The sequence below is a fragment of the Anabrus simplex genome, chromosome 2 (genome assembly GCF_040414725.1).
Source record: "Anabrus simplex isolate iqAnaSimp1 chromosome 2, ASM4041472v1, whole genome shotgun sequence".
NCBI lineage: Eukaryota > Metazoa > Arthropoda > Insecta > Orthoptera > Tettigoniidae > Anabrus > Anabrus simplex.
The window spans coordinates 1,148,203,255-1,148,219,807 of NC_090266.1; the positions used below are offsets into that span (position 1 = coordinate 1,148,203,255).

A 16,553-nucleotide genomic window follows, 5' to 3' on the forward strand; every position below is an offset into this window, starting at 1 on the left:
ATAATGCAAGTGAAGTAAGAAATGATTTTGGGGTGATTTCCGGAACTACATTTAGGCCGGAAGTGATTTTCGAATTTTTTTTCTTAGTTTGGTAGAGTTATCCAAGCCTCACAATTTGAAACCCTTCCGGTCCCCTTCAACTTTCTGCACAATTGAGGAATTGCTTAATTTTACGTATTTCATAGTAAGAAAAATTTTCGACATTAAAACACCGGACATAGACCGGGATTGGTTTGTGAAGCTCAGAAAATTACCTTCAGAAATTGGAGATCCTCAAGGTTGTCCAATGAAAAATCTAATGTGAGGGCCAAAGAATATTATCGGTCGTTACGCAACATGCTTTTCAATTGTTTTGGGGAATTCTTGTCCTCGACCGAGAGTGATGTGTGAACACGGAAGAGTTGGATGGAAGTCCCACAGCGAAGAGCTCCTTCTTCCACCATTTCTTAATTATAATGCTATTGATTTTACGCCCCACTAATTACTTTGACGGTTTTCGGGGACGCCGAGGTACCGGAATTATGCCCCGCATGAGTTCTTTAACGTGCCAGTAAATCTATCGACACGAGGCTAATGTACGTGAACCGTACCGAGTAAGGATCGAACCTGCCAAGTTGGGCTCGGAAGGCCAGAACTCTACAGTACCGTCCGAGATACTGAGCCCTGCCACAGCCCCTTTTATATATACAGGGTGAAGTGAAATTCGCACACTCCGGCGTCGCAGCGCGACTCCTCACATGCCTGCAATAAAAAAATGTCTCTCACAAAAGTTCGTCCTGCGAGTATATCCGGCGGAAAATGAGCGTTGAAGAGTGACAATCTGGCAACACTGTAACAACATTGTCGTCGTTCTGTACAGTTGGTGCAGTGGATAGAGTTCTGGGTTAGCATACATGAGGTCGAGGGTTCGATCCTGGGTTGAGGCGCACTTTTTTATTTGCTAATTTCCTTCGGACATTACATACTGTAATACAGTAAGACACCGTTTCATAGGTCACATGTATCCTACATTTACAAAATTTAGTAACGCTGAACACGTTGTAACGCATCTAGTAGATGAAGTGGTGCGAATAAATTCACTCCCACGACGTGGAAAGGGCGTCTTTCAAAGCTGACCAATGAAAACGAATGTTCGTGCATTTCTAGGATCGTAGTACGTAAGTGCAAATGGTTTCTAGAGGAGCCGCTGCAATCGCTCTGGCGATTAAGATGCCAGACACCATACCACCTGGACTACATTTAAGAAATAGAAAAACATACGCCTCAAACCAGGATCGACCCCCTCGACCTCCTGCATGGTAACCCAAAACTCTATCCACTTGCTCTACATGTGGTTACAGTGTTGCCAGATTGCCACTCTTCAACGTCCTTTTTCTCCCGGATATACTCGTAGGACGAACTTTTGTAAGAGACATTTTTTTATTGCTGGCATGTGAGGAGTCGCGCTGTGACGCCCGAGTGCGCGAATTTCGCTTCACCCTGTATGTATGCGTGTTGAGAACATTTCTTAGCAAGCAAAGTAGCGGTCCCCATTTTTTTAATGCTATTTGTTCGGGGTGTCGACCTATAGAGATCTTTTGGCCCTACTTGCACCATGTGATATGAACCTGCGTGTAATTTGAATGGAGGAAGTGTAGCGTGTTGAATGTGAGAAAAGGAACGTTAAGGACGGCACAAACACCCAGTCCCCAGGCCAGGGAAATTAATCATTTACAATTAAAAACCCCTGACCCGCCAGAGTGACAGGCGGACGCGTTGCCCCCTACACCGCAGAGCACGTGTCCCCATACTACGGAAACCGTAAAATTAAGCAACTGCCTCAATTGTTCCGAAAATTGAAGGGCTGAAGGGCCCGGAAAGGTTTCAAATTCTGAGTCTTGGATCGCTCTGTCAAACTAAAAAAAAACAAATTTCGAATTCACTTCCGGCCTGAATGCACCTCCGGAAAAACTGCCTACAATCGCTTGTTTTCTTTTTCATTCAAATCCTAACTTATTTACTCAATTATTTCTGTAATATATACCTTGGTTCAATACCTCAGGCTTTTCTTGATCTTTTGATAAAATGTCTGCACCGAATGTAGCTATAAGGGCTTAATAATAATAATTGTTTTAATGTTATTTGCTTTACGTCCCACTAACTTCTTTTACGGTTTTCGGAGAAGCCGAGGTGCCGGAATTTAGTCCCGCAGGAGTCCTTTTACGTGCCAGTAAATTTACCGACACGAGGCTGACGTATTTGAGCACCTTCAAATACCACCGGACTGAGCCAGGATCGAACCTGCCAAGTTGGGGTCAGAAGACCAGCGCCTCAACCGTCTGAGCCACTCAGCCGGGCTATAAGGGCTTAAGTGAAACTCTGCATTGACTCACATTAGCGCTCGTAGTGATAGAAAAAGGCAAATTGCTAATCTAATCTTCCGCATAACGATGATTAAGTAAAGGATTGTAAATTTTAGGAATAAATAAAGAATATATTCCCATAATTTATTATATTTTATTTACCTAAAATTCGTAGCTCATATCCCTAGGATGTTTTCAACATTGAGTTGCTTGCCTGAACTTTTTCCGCATTCTGGACGGGTGTTGTGTGCGAAATCTGTCCCACATGTGGACTTGGCCTTGTTTTACGGCCGAATGCCCTTTCTGAAGCCAACTGTAAGATTAAGTATTGTGCCTTTCTAAGGTTGTTTGTCGCATGGTGTATTACGTGATACCTATTGGGACAAACAGAAACACCCAGTACCCAAGGAAGAGGAACTAACCACATGGGGCTAACATCCCCGACTAGGCCGGGAATCGAACGCGACACCTTCCGATTCGAAGACATCGACGTTGCACCACAAACGACTTTGCCGTAGTCTGGCTCCTAATTTTAATGGCATGGTTCGAGAAGTGGCTACAATTTTCTCACATGTCGACAATATAGGTTACACGAAGAGTGGCTCCAAAAAGGCTGAAGAAAGAATACCCTGACATTTAAACTAGAGAAATAATTCAGGAATTAATGAATTATACCGATCAAACTAAAAGTATCGACATCCAAGTCAATTGTTTCTTGGTCCCAAAGTATTAAGAGATAGTGAAGGAAATAATAATAATAATAATAATAATAATAATAATAATAATAATAATAATAATAATAATAATAATGTTTCTTCGTCCCACTAACTTCTTTTGATGGCTTTCGGAGACGCCGAGGTTTCGGAATTATGTTCCGCAGGAGTTCCTTTACGTGCCAGTAAATCTACCAACACGAGGCTGACATATTTGAGAACCTTAAAAGCCACCGGACTGAACAAGGAACCTAACAAATTGGAGTCATAAGGCCAGCAGTATAATAATTTCGTGTGGCTATTTCTAGCCGGGTGCAGCCCTTGTATGGCAGACCCTCCGATGAGGGTGGGCGGCATCTGCCATGTGTAGGTAACTGCGTGTTATTGTGGTGGAGGATAGTGTTATGTGTGGTGTGTGAGTTGCAAGGATGTTGGGGACAGCACAAACACCCAGCCCCCGAGCCACTGGAATTAACCAATGAAGGTTAAAATCCCCGACCCGGCCGGGAATCGAACCCGGGACCCTCTGAACCGGAGGACAGTACGCTGACCGTTCATCCAACGAGTCGGACAGGCCAGCGGTGAAGAAGATAAAATGGGTTCATAATTCGAAATGTCAGGTATTAGTACTCCATATACAGTAACTGTAAACCCTTATAATTCAGTCGTACTTTTAAGAAATTAAGTAAAAATTGTCTGTCATTCACTTTTCATCCCTGTTAAGTAAACTGATCACTGATGATCAAACGACGGAGAAATTCAGGGAAAAAATTGGGTTCTGCTATTTAATAATAATAATAATAATAATAATAATAATAATAATAATAATAATAATAAGAATAATAATGTTATTTGTTTCACGTCCCACTAACTACTTTTACGGTTTTTGGACACGCCGAAGTGCCGGAATTTAGTCTCTCATGAGTTGTTTTACGTGCCAGTAAATCTACTGACAGGAGGCTGACGTAGTTGAGCACTTTGAAATACCTACGGACAGAGCCAGGATCGACCCTTCCAAGATAGGATCAGAAGGCTAGCGCCTCAGCCGTCTGAGCCACTCAGCCTGGCAGGTTCTCATATTTATCACCTGATCACTGCACAATGGTTGGTAAGAATGTATAGCCCCTCCCTTCCATTCTCTTGAACAGAGATGAAATAACGTTGACCCGTGAAGAAATTCGCGCTCACTGAGGCAATTTCCAGCTGGGACGTTCTGCCCCTTTCCAGATCGGTCCCATCGAATTAAGTTTCTGGAAATGTAAGGCGAAATAAGTGTTACCATCTCACTCATTGTGAACTGTCTAGCGGGTTGCACACTGAAAGACTGGTTTTATGTCCCACTAACTACTCTCATGGTTTTCGGTCGCCGAGGTGCCGGATGTTTGCCCCGCAGGAGTTCTTTGACGTACTTTGAGTGAACCGATATAAACCCCTCCAACATGATCTCAAAAGTCCAGCGCTCTACTACCTGAGCTACTAAGCCCGGCTTAAAGAGTAAACAGTGCCAGCAAAATTGTGTCCACCCTTCCCTGGAATATATTCACCGTTCTTGGTTGAATGCATATCGATGCACGGTTTTCTTATTATATGGTTCATGTTTGTGGGTTACTGTAGTCACGTCCTAGTTCGTGAACCATGGGCAACGGCTGAGTGGCCTAGTAAGTGGTCCTGAGAGTCGGGATACCAGTTGCTATGGAATGGGAGTGGGCACCTCGGACATATTCTGAGTCGTGGCCCTCCTTGTGCTCAGGCGGCTAGGACTATACAATTCACCGGTGGTCCATAACCCGTTAGAGGAGAGATCCTCACTTGGACTATGTGCAAGTAGGGCAGCATCCTGCTTCATGAATTTACCGAGCTCAGAACACTTTAAGCAAGCCTCGGACCTATGAGAGTAATGGAGTCCCACTCCCATTTGACAGGCGAGGGACTCCTTGGAAACAACTTGGCGAACGAAATGGAATTCGATGGGGAGCTATCAATATTAATGGGGCTTATGGAAGAAAGAAGGTAGAACTGGCTGAGTCAGCAAAGAGGATGCATCTGGATGTGCTAGGAGTAAGTGATATTCGGGTAAGGGGAAATAATGAGGAAGAGATAGGAGATTATAAGGTGAACTTGACGGGTGTTAGAAAGGGAAGGGCAGAGTCTGGGGTAGGGCTCTTTATCAGGAATACCATTGCACGCAACATAGTTTCTGTTAGGCACGTAAATGAGCGAATGATGTGGGTAGATTTGTCAGTGGGAGGAATTAAGACAAGAATTGTGTCCGTGTATTCATCATGTGAGGGTGCAGATGAGGATGAAGTTGACAAGTTTTATGAAGCATTGAGTGGCATCGTGGTCAGGGTCAACAGCAAGGATAGAATAGTGCTAATGGGCGATTTCAATGCGAGAGTTGGGAATAGAACTGAAGGATACGAAAGGGTGATTGGTAAATGTGGGGAAGATATGGAAGCTAACGGGAATGGGAAGCGTTTGCTGGACTTCTGTGCTAGTATGGGTTTAGCTGTTACGAATACATTCGTCAAGCATAAGGCTATTCACCGCTACTTATGAGAGGCTAGGGGTACCAGATCCATAATAGACTATATCTTAACAGACTTTGAATTCAGGAAATCTGTTAGGAATGTAAGAGTTTTTCGGGTTTTTTTCGATGATACAGACCACTATCTGATCTATAGTGAACTAAGTATCTCTAGACCTAGGGTAGAGAAAGTGAAATCTGTCTGCAAACGAATAAGGGTAGAAAATCTCCAGTACGAGGAAATTAGACAGAAGTACATGGATATGATTAGTGAGAAGTTTCGAACAGTAGACAGTAAGCAGGTTCAGGATATAGAAAGTGAATGGGTGGCATACAGGGATGCTGTAGTAGAAACAGCAAGGGAATGCCTAGGAACAACTGTGTGTAAAGATGGGAAAAGGCGAACATCTTGGTGGAATGATGAAGTGAGAGCAGCCTGTAAACGTAAAAAGAAGGCTTATCAGAAATGGCTCCAAACAAGGACCGAGGCAGACAGGGATTGGTACGTAGATGAAAGAAACAGAGCGAAACAAGTAGTTGTTGAATACAAAAAGAAGTCATGGGTAGATTTTGGTAATAACCTGGAAAGGCTAGGTCAAGCAACAGGGAAACCTTTCTGGATAGTAATAAAAAATCTTAGGAAGGGAGGGAAAAAGGAAATGAACAGTGTTTTGAGTAATTCAGGTGAACTCATAATAGACCCCAGGGAATCACTGGAGAGGTGGAGGGAATATTTTGAACATCTTCTCAATGTAAAAGGAAATCATCATGGTGGTGTTGCAAACAGCCAAACTCGTGGGGAGGAGGAAAATCATGTTGGTGAAATTATGCTTGAGGAAGTGGAAAGGATAGTAAATAAACTCCATTGTCATAAGGCAGCAGGAATAGATGAAATTAGACCTGAAATGGTGAAGTATAGTGGGAAGGCAGGGATGAAATGGCTTCATAGAGTAGTAAAATTAGCGTGGAGTGTTGGTAAGGTACCTTCAGATTGGACAAAAGCAGTAATTGCACCTATCTACAAGCAAGGAAACAGGAAGGATTGCAACAACTATCGAGGTATCTCATTGATTAGTATACCAGGCAAAGTATTCACTGGCATCTTGGAAGGGAGGGTGCGATCAGTCGTTGAGAGGAAGTTGGATGAAAACCAGTGTGGTTTCAGACCACAGAGAGGCTGTCAGGATCAGATTTTCAGTATGCGCCAGGTAATTGAAAAATACTACGAGAGGAATAGGCAGTTGTGTTTATGTTTCGTAGATCTAGAGAAAGCATATGACAGGGTACCGAGGGAAAAGATGTTCGCCATACTGGGAGACTATGGAATTAAAGGTAGATTATTAAAATCAATCAAAGGCATTTATGTTGACAATTGGGCTTCAGTGAGAATTGATGGTAGAATGAGTTCTTGGTTCAGGGTACTTACAGGAGTTAGACAAGGCTGTAATCTTTCACCTTTGCTGTTCATAGAATACATGGCTCATCTGCTGAAAGGTATAAAATGGCAGGGAGGGATTCAGTTAGGTGGAAATGTAGTAAGCAGTTTGGCCTATGCTGACGACTTGGTCTTAATGGCAGATTGTGCCGAAAGCCTGAAGTCTAATATCTTGGAACTTGAAAATAGGTCCAATGGGTATGGTATGAAAATTAGCCTCTTGAAGACTAAACTGATGTCAGTAGGTAAGAAATTCAACAGAATTGAATGTCAGATTGGTGATACAAAGCTAGAACAGGTCGATAATTTCAAGTATTTAGGTTGTGTGTTCTCCCAAGATGGTAATATAGTAAGTGAGATTGAATCAAGGTGTAGTAAAGCTAATGCAGTGAGCTCGCAGTTGCGATCAGCAGTATTCTGTAAGAAGGAAGTCAACTACCAGACGAAACTATCTTTACATCGGTCTGTTTTCAGACCAACTTTGCTTTACGGGAGCCAAAGCTGGGTGGACTCAGGATATCTTATTCGTAAGTTAGAAGTAACAGACATGAAAGTAGCAAGAATGATTGCTGGTACAAATAGGTGGGAACTGTTGTATGTCCGTCGCTCCCTTCTCGATCCGCCAGCCAGCTACACGCGTGCCAGTGTGTTATTCTTCGAGCCTCGACGCGCAGCTCTCAGTGCGCGTGCCTGGAACGTCGTGTGTGCTATAAAAAGGAGCTCCTAGTCTGTCCAGACGCCCACTGACCCCGGTGTCCAGCTCCAGAATACACCCTACGTCGAGCACGGAGGCTACTCCTCTTGAAAATGTGCTTCGGCCAGGTGGACTGAATTTCTGGCAGTAAGAGGTCTCACCTCGGGTCACCGCTCCTCTTGTCTATTCCGCTGTCCATGCCCAGTCTTACCATTATATGCCACTATCATTCCCTAGCTAATGCAAGCTCCCATTATCAACTTAGTTTTGCTAAGTAGGAACTCTTCAGTCATTGAACTTACGTTAATGAACTCAGACACTTCAACAAGGAAGGACTCTCTGAGATATTTACGTCAGTGCTTCTGATAGTTTTCGACTATCAAGAACTTTTCATGTCACAAGGACTATCTTTCCGAAATAGTAGTGAACGTGAATACTCCAACGTGTATATAGTGTACAAAGACAGACTCTTTTTCCAAATTCATAGTTCAATTTGCTTCGAGATAACTTTCAGTTTTGTTAATATAAATATTGTAATTTTACATGTGAAGTGAATAAAGAAGTTGTGTTTTTGTAAACCCAACCTTGTTTACAACAGGAACAATGGCAGGAGGGTACTCGGAATGAGGAGATAAAGGCTAATTTAGGAATGAACTCGATGGATGAAGCTGTACGCATAAACCGGCTTCGGTGGTGGGGTCATGTGAGGCGAATGGAGGAGGATAGGTTACCTAGGAGAATAATGGACTCTGCTATGGAGGGTAAGAGAATTAGAGGGAGACCAAGACGACGATGGTTAGACTCGGTTTCTAACGATTTAAAGATAAGAGGTATAGAACTAAATGAGGCCACAACACTAGTTGCAAATCGAGGATTGTGGCGACGTTTAGTAAATTCTCAGAGGCTTGCAGACTGAACGCTGAAAGGCATAACAGTCTATAATGATAATGTATGTATTATGTATGTATTATTATTATTATTATTATTATTATTATTATTATTATTATTATTATTATTATTATTATTATTCTGTTTACCCTCCAGGCTCAGTTTTACCCTCGGACACAGCGAGGGATCCCACCTCTACCGCCTCAAGGGTAGCGTCCTGGAGCTTCAGACTCCGGGTCGGGGGATACAACTGGGTAGGATGACCTGTACCTCGCCCAGGCGGCCTCACCTGCTATACTGAACAGGGGTCTTGTGGAGGGATGGGAAGTTTGGAAGAGATAGAGAAGGAAGAGGGAAGGAAGCGGCCGTGGCCTTTAGTTTGGTAGCATCCCGGCATTTTCCTGGAGAAGTGGGAAACCACGAAAAACCACTTCCAGGATGGCTGAGGAGGGAATCGAACTCCCTCTACTCAGTTGATCTCCCATGGCTGAGTGGACCCCGTTCCATCCCTCTTACCATTTTTCAAATTTCGTGGCCGAGCAGGGAATCGAACCCGTGCCTCCGGGGGTGGCAGCTAATCACACTAACCACTACACCACAGAGGCGGACGCAGGTCCTTCATACTTCAAATAATATTCTGTAGTCACTGTTGCGAAGAATGTACATGTTTGTACGTTGATATTGATGGTCAAGGCACAAGCTAGTTTGAACTTCTTGTTCAAAAGTCTTGTAAAGGAAGATGTAGCCATAGGTGAAAAAAGCCGCGTTTAGATGATGCATCTTTTCATGTTTCCCCGCATGCATTACGGCAGTCTTCAAATTTCATGAGACTTATGCCTCTTCGTTTTTACGCGCACTTTCGAGAGGTGCATGCAGTAGTGCAGGGGTCCTATAAACCCTAAAACTGGACATTGAGCGGGTACAGTGACACGCCGGCGGGTGGTGGATAACGACACCTGCTTGGCATTGTCTGCTGAATACTTACAAGCTGGGCACCTCTCTCTCTCTCTCTGAATAATATATTGAATAGGAGACCGAGAACCAATTCTCCAATCCCGAGGTGTCACGTGTGGCTTACCTTAAGCCGTGCCGATGGAGTTCATTACACATAGGAGATGTGTCTAGAACGGAGCCTCACAGGAAGAGGCAAAATCTATGAGCAATTAGCCTTACTCTGCTCGAATGGACTGAATTTTTCCCGGGACCTAAAAACGGAATCTCAAGAAAGTTTACGCAGAAGCTCAGCTTTACAACGAGTACTTTATTTCACAGACGTTCCAACTGAAGACTTTGAAATAGAGGTATTTTTTCACTTCCGGAGATGCTGTGAGGAAAGGGAAGAATAAGACAGGATCAAGACCCACAAGAACCTGGTGCAGAACGGAAAATTAGATAAGGAACCTGGACGGTAGAGGAGCCATCCATAAGGTCCGAACTCCACTAGCTATTTCAGGATTAAGTGAAGGGACCAACACACCAAAATCTACACACAAGTAAAATGTCGGTGATCTTCAGATCAGCAGATGTTTTATATTTATATTAAGGGAATAAATCGATTCGTGGAAGAATACAGACAGGACAGGTGGTCTATCAAGAAGGAACAAGCCAGAAATCTGAGAGAATATGAAGATAACATAGGACACATCAAAGTAATTCAAATTGCTGCAATACAGCTGCAGAATACGGTAATTTCATTCTTCAGCGAAACTTGTTTTTCTGTAGTCCGGCATTCCAATACGAATATTTCATGGTGGAATAATGACTTGGCCAAAAGCAGGAAAGAAGTTCGAAGGTTGTTCAGTGCAGCCCAAAAGTCAGGTAAATGGACTGATTATCCAAAATCAGAAATAGATTATAGTAGAAAACTCCAAGAGCAGCTAAGATAGGTCCTTGGCGGAGGCACTGCGAGGAGATAGAAGATGCTATAGGATGTGCCAGACTCCAAAATGTCCCCTCAAAAGGAAGTTATAGCTCTATCGATTCACTTCAACGACGGAATGGAGATACGCTGAATCAGAGGAAGAGGCCATGAAAGGGTTGCTTCATGTACACTTCCTTTGCTCTAAAATCGTAGAGGAACCACTTGGGGGTAATAATAATTTCGTGTGGTTATTTCTAGCCGGGGGCAGCCCTTGAAAGGCAGACCCTCCGATGAGTGTGGGCGGCATCTGCCATGTGTAAGTAACTGCATGTTGTTGTGGTGGAGGATGTGTTATGTGTGGTGTGTGAGTTGCAGGCATGTTGGAGACAACACAAACACCCAATCCCCGAGCCAGAGGAATTAACCATTTAAGGTTAAAATCTCCGACCCCGCCGGGAATCGAACCCGGGACCCATGCGGCCAAAGGCCAGCACGCTAACCATTTAGCCATGAAGCTGGACACTTCGGGGTTAGGAGTCTTAAACAGCAGTTTCCTAAATGAAGGCCAACTAGGGAAGAAGCCAAGAGAATTGTAAACTATGGAAAAACTGAAATGGGCTGTGTTTTCATTTTAAACTTGCAAATACCGAGCGAGTTGGCTACGCAGTTTGGGTAACACAGCTGTCACTTTGCATTCGGGAGATAGTGGGTTCGAAACCCACTGTCGGCAGCCCTGAAGACGGTATTACGTAGTTTCCTATTTTCACACCAGGTTTTAAAGGCCACGGTCGCTTCCTTCCCAGTCCTCACCCTTTCGTATCCCATCGTCACCATAACACATGTCTTTGTCGGTGTGACGTACAATAAGTAAAAAGAAAAGGGAGCAGTTAGCCTGGGAGTGCCACGTGGTCAATGCGACGACATTCTTTAGCACTCTTACATGTATCTCTCACGTTTACGAACTCCTGGATACCAACTGATTTTGCCGGAATTCGATCCCGTAATCTTGAAAAAAAAGATGTGTCTAACCAACTGTACATTCCATCATTTACAGTAGAAAAGCTCGATCAATGCTGTGAGAAGGACAACTTCGCTTGAGAGTAAGACGCTCATAACCACTCACTGGTAATAATTAGGGGTTCTACGGTACATAAAGGTCAGCACCCTACATCTTTTTAGTTTCTGTTTAACATCGTACTCAAAAATTATCTTTTCAACGACACCAGGATAACAATAGACTAACATTTTCCTTATGTTGAAACAGGAAACCACGAAAGAACATTTTCAGGGTGACCACTGGCATGCTTCAAATCCATACTTTGCCGAATTCAAGCTGTTGTAACCACAAAGACGCACACGGGAGATGCTGTCATTTGTGTGCACTGTTCTATCAACAAATTATATACACATTATACACACACACTAATTAACTGCCGTCTTGGACAAAACATTGCTAAGAAGACGAAGAAGACTGCTCCATTAGCATGTCAACCGATTACCAACACAACAGAATCCCAACATATGTTCAAGCACTCGGCTAACGACTTCCAAGACAAGTCTCGCTACACAACTCAACTCTGATACCCACGACTGCCTCCTTATACACATTGCCTGGCCAGGCTTCTAGAAGAGTATGACACAACATATTTTCTCGTAATTTCGAGAGTCTACAATAGACTATTTACAATGACAGGAATTGTCTCTACAATTCTAGTGACAAGATGCGTTATTCTGGACTATTACCGTGTGTTGCACATCTCACTGGAGTTATACATCATATTTACAGGTAATAATGGTCCGGGGACTGCAACTCACACACTACACATAAAACTGTCCTCCACCATAATAACACGCAGTTCCCCACACATGGCAGATGCCGCCCATCCTCATCGGAGGGTCTGCCTTACAAGGGCTGCACTCGGCTAGAAATAGCCACACGAAATTATTTATATACAGGTAATAATAAATTATATACTATTAATTAGAACCTCCATGGCTCAGACGGCAGCGCGTCGGCCTCTCACCGCTGGATACCGTGGTTCAAATCCCGGTCACTCCATGTGAGATTTGTGCTGGACAAAGCGGAGGCGGGACAGGTTTTTCTCCGGGTACTCCGGTTTTCCCTGTCATCTTTCATTCCAGCAACACTCTCCATTCTCATTTCATAGCATCTATCAGTCATTAATAAATCACTTCGGGAGTGGCGACCCCATCGTACTAATAGCCTATATATGCTTCATTCATTACATCCCTGACCCGGTCAAAGACTGGAAAAACAGGTTGTAGGTTTTTATACTATTAATTACATATTCTCACATTAAATAAACTCTTATTAATATACATACAGCAGATGTATCATGACATAACCTCGCATGTTTTGTTACACAATACGGATCCTACAACACACAACAATACGATCACGATTTATACCAAATAAAGTCCGTACATAACTACGTAAATAATAATAATAATAATAATAATAATAATAATAATAATAATAATAATAATAATAATACCGGGCGAGTTGGCTGTGCACGTAGAGGCGCGCGGCTGTGAGCTTGCATCCGGGAGATAGTAGGTTCGAATCCCACTATCGGCAGCCCTGAAGATGGTTTTCCGTGGTTTCCCATTTTCTCACCAGGCAAATGCTGGGGCTGTACCTTAATTAAGGCCACGGCCGCTTCCTTCCAACTCCTAGGCCTTTCCTATCCCATCGTCGCCATAAGACCTATCTGTGTTGGTGCGACGTAATGCCCCTAGCAAAAATTATTATTATTATTATTATTATTATTATTATTATTATTATTATTATTATTATTATTATTATTATTATTATACCTACTAATCGAGCTCGATATTTCCATCATTTACCCATGGGTTAGAGAATTGTTTCAAAGTTATACTCGTCCATTACACCTGCATCAAAGCTTACATTCACGACCCATACCGCGTAGTCAACTTGCTTGGTAAGGTGTCGGTAGCTACATTTGGAATAGTTTCTTCTGACTTGCCCAGAGATATATTTTTTCTTTGCCTGTCCAACTTCTCTTTGTCATTGTTGAACCTGAGGTCTTTGTATCCACCCCCTTGTTTAACAGCAAACATTCACTTGATGCACTCTAAAGTGAACTTTCACTGGTAGATCCCTGAGTACTGTAGCTGGCTAGACGCTCGCCTCTCCCTTTTAGTCCGTAATTAATTTAATCAAGTAAAGAAACTATTGGGTTAAGTTGAACTGCAATGCCTGTTGCTGTGGATCTGTTTATATTGGCCAAACGTGCAGGAAGGTAAAAACGAGGGTTTAGGAGCATCGATGGCACTTACGTCCTTGCCAGTCAGGGAAATCTACTGCAGCATAAGGTACAGTAGAAAGCCACTTAACTGAACTTCGCTTAACCGAAATGCTCTGGCAAAATTGTATTTTAGTATATTGTTTTTACCCTCTCGTTCGTTCCATGATACATTTTTTCTTGAACAAGCAGGAATTATTATTACTGTATTGTTTTTATTATTATTGTACCGGGTGGTACACCTCCACGCCGCTAATTCAAACCTTGCGCCAGTTGAAACTCCTCTACTGGAGGAAGTCTGAACTTTATCTACAGTGTTAATTCTCAAGTTTCTCAGAAGATGTCCCTACTCGTAAATTTTGAAGTTCCTGAACTGGGTCGTTTTCGATGTATTTTTGTTTTGCCTGTAGTAAGAAGTGTGGACATTCTCTTCCAGATGGCACTACTGAAGGACTACAATTATGCACCCTAGTGCGAAGTGAAAGAACTGTGTTTTGGAGAAATTTTGCGTTCATAAGTTTGTTCTTTGTTAAATTTCTTTCAGTCATTGTTTAAGTTGGCAATATTAACCCTTTCTTTCCGCCAGTTTTGAATTCGACCAATAAGGAATTTCTGTAATTAATTTTCCACCAATAATGTGTTTCTTCTTCATCTAGTGTAGGGGTTTTCGTTGTTAGCCAATAAAATGATTGTGGGCGGGTATTCTCATTCCTGAAACGCCTCGAACTTTCCACGAGGGTATATAAACTGCTGACTTTTGGGTCTCCGCGCCACTTCAGTAACATCTATTAGTGTGTAAAGTACGTAGCAGGGGGCGGGAAGCGCCTCTTTCTTCGGGCAGCAGTTCAACCACCAGGTAATGGCCTTTTAATAACTTTTCTTGCTAACTCAGCAGTTTAACTCTCCGGGCAGGTCCAAAGCCTTTTACCATGTAACTTTCCTCTAAGATGTAAAGACACTTGATATCAATTCTATCCTTTTAAACTACAAATTGGGATAGAGAGTGCTTAACCCTCTCGAGCTCCCACTCATATTGCTTTGAGGTGAACTTATTTTCTCAACCGTTTCTTCCCTTCTAGTGTAACGTAAATCGTTTTCTTATATAAGTCACCTCTTTAATATGGGATTAGCCCTTGTATTAGTGGCCTAGTGCCAGGTAGGTTTTAGTAAAGTATATTAGGAGTGCAGTTTCGCCTCCTCTCAAGTTGCTATTGTGGAGGCCATGTAATATTTCTGTTTCTTCACTGAATAGGCCTCAGTAGGTTGGGTATTTTTACCCCTGTGTATATGTCCTTGGAGGACAGCTTGAAAGTGGAGTTTGGTGTGGCCTTTGATAGGCTTGAACTTAAGAGCGGGTTGCTCTTTCTTAAAATTTGTTTCTGCGTGCCTCGAGGAGGCTTTACTGTGTAGTTGGGAGCAAGTGCTCCTGGGCATGATTGGGGTTTTCTGCCCCTTTGTCGAATCTTGTATTTGGGTAAAGTTGGGCTAATTGCTCAAGAATTGTGAGTCCGGGGCTCGAAGCCCAAATTCTGTAAAAACGGTAATGGTACATTCTTAAATTGTTGATATTCAACTGTGTTTCTGTTATTCTTGTTATCTCTTGATCTTGATACGAAACTATAACCTTATTAAATTTTATCTTAACTTTAATTTCGGATTTTGAGACCTGTTCACCCCCGCACCTTCTTTCACCTCTGCACATCCACAATACTCCGTAACAATTATTATTATTATTATTATTATTATTATTATTATTATTATTATTATTATTATTATTATTATTATTATTATTATTATTATTATTATTATTATATCCGGCTCCATGGATAAATGGTTAGCGTGCTGGCCTTTAGTCACAGGGGCCCCGGGTTCGATTCCCGGCAGGGTCGGGAATTTTAACCATCATTGGTTAATTTCTCTGGCACGGGGGCTGGGTGTATGTGTTGTCTTCATGATCATTTCATCCTCATCACGACGCGCAGGTCTTCTACGGGAGTCAAATCAAAAGATCTGCGCCTGGCAAGCCGAATCCGTCCTGGGATATCCCGGCACTAAAAGTCATGCGACATTTTTCATTATTATTATTATTATTATTATTATTACTGTGTTATTCGTCATGAAGATTATGCAGACGACTCCGACCATGACAATAGCAGTTCTGAGAATCGAGTTATAGCAGATGATGGATTTAATGTTCGGCTCCATAGCTAAATGGTTAGCGTGCTGACCTTTGGCCACAGGGGTCCCGGGTTCGATTCCCGGCTGGGTCGGGAAATTTAACCTTAATTAGTTAATTTCGCTGGCACGGGGGCTAGGTGTGAGTGTCGTCTTCATCATCATTTCATCCTCATCATGACGCGCAGGTTGCCTACAGGGGTCAAATCGAAAGACCTGCATGTGGCGAGCTGAACTTGTCCTCGGACACTCCCGGCACTAAAAGCCATACGCCATTTCCATTTCATTTCATGGATTTAATGCATTGGAGGTAAGATTGATTTCGATTTTTTTATTAAAATACAGTACCACACGCGTTAGTACTTTAATAAAATTACTGTACACAGTATTCAGTTCAGTAGTAACAAAAAATATTTAAATTATTGCAGATAGGTTTGCGCTTTGTTGAACAAAGCAATAAATCTACACCAGCTGATGTATTGTTGATTAAACGGTGGCACGATATAGCTGCACGACAGCGCTGCACCAAGAAAATTCAGGGTTCGAACCCCACTGTCGGCAGCCCTGAATATGGTTTTCCGTGGTTTCCCATTTTCACGCCAGGCAAATGCTGGGCCTGTACCTTAAT

At 42.7% G+C, this 16,553-nt stretch overlaps 1 protein-coding gene across 2 annotated transcripts in view; it reads right to left on the reverse strand.

Annotated features, from left to right (window-relative positions):
• Nucleotides 1-16,553, reverse strand: part of Drep2 (DNA fragmentation factor-related protein 2) — an 874,423-nt gene that overhangs the window by 775,825 nt on the left and 82,045 nt on the right. The window lies entirely within an intron of this gene.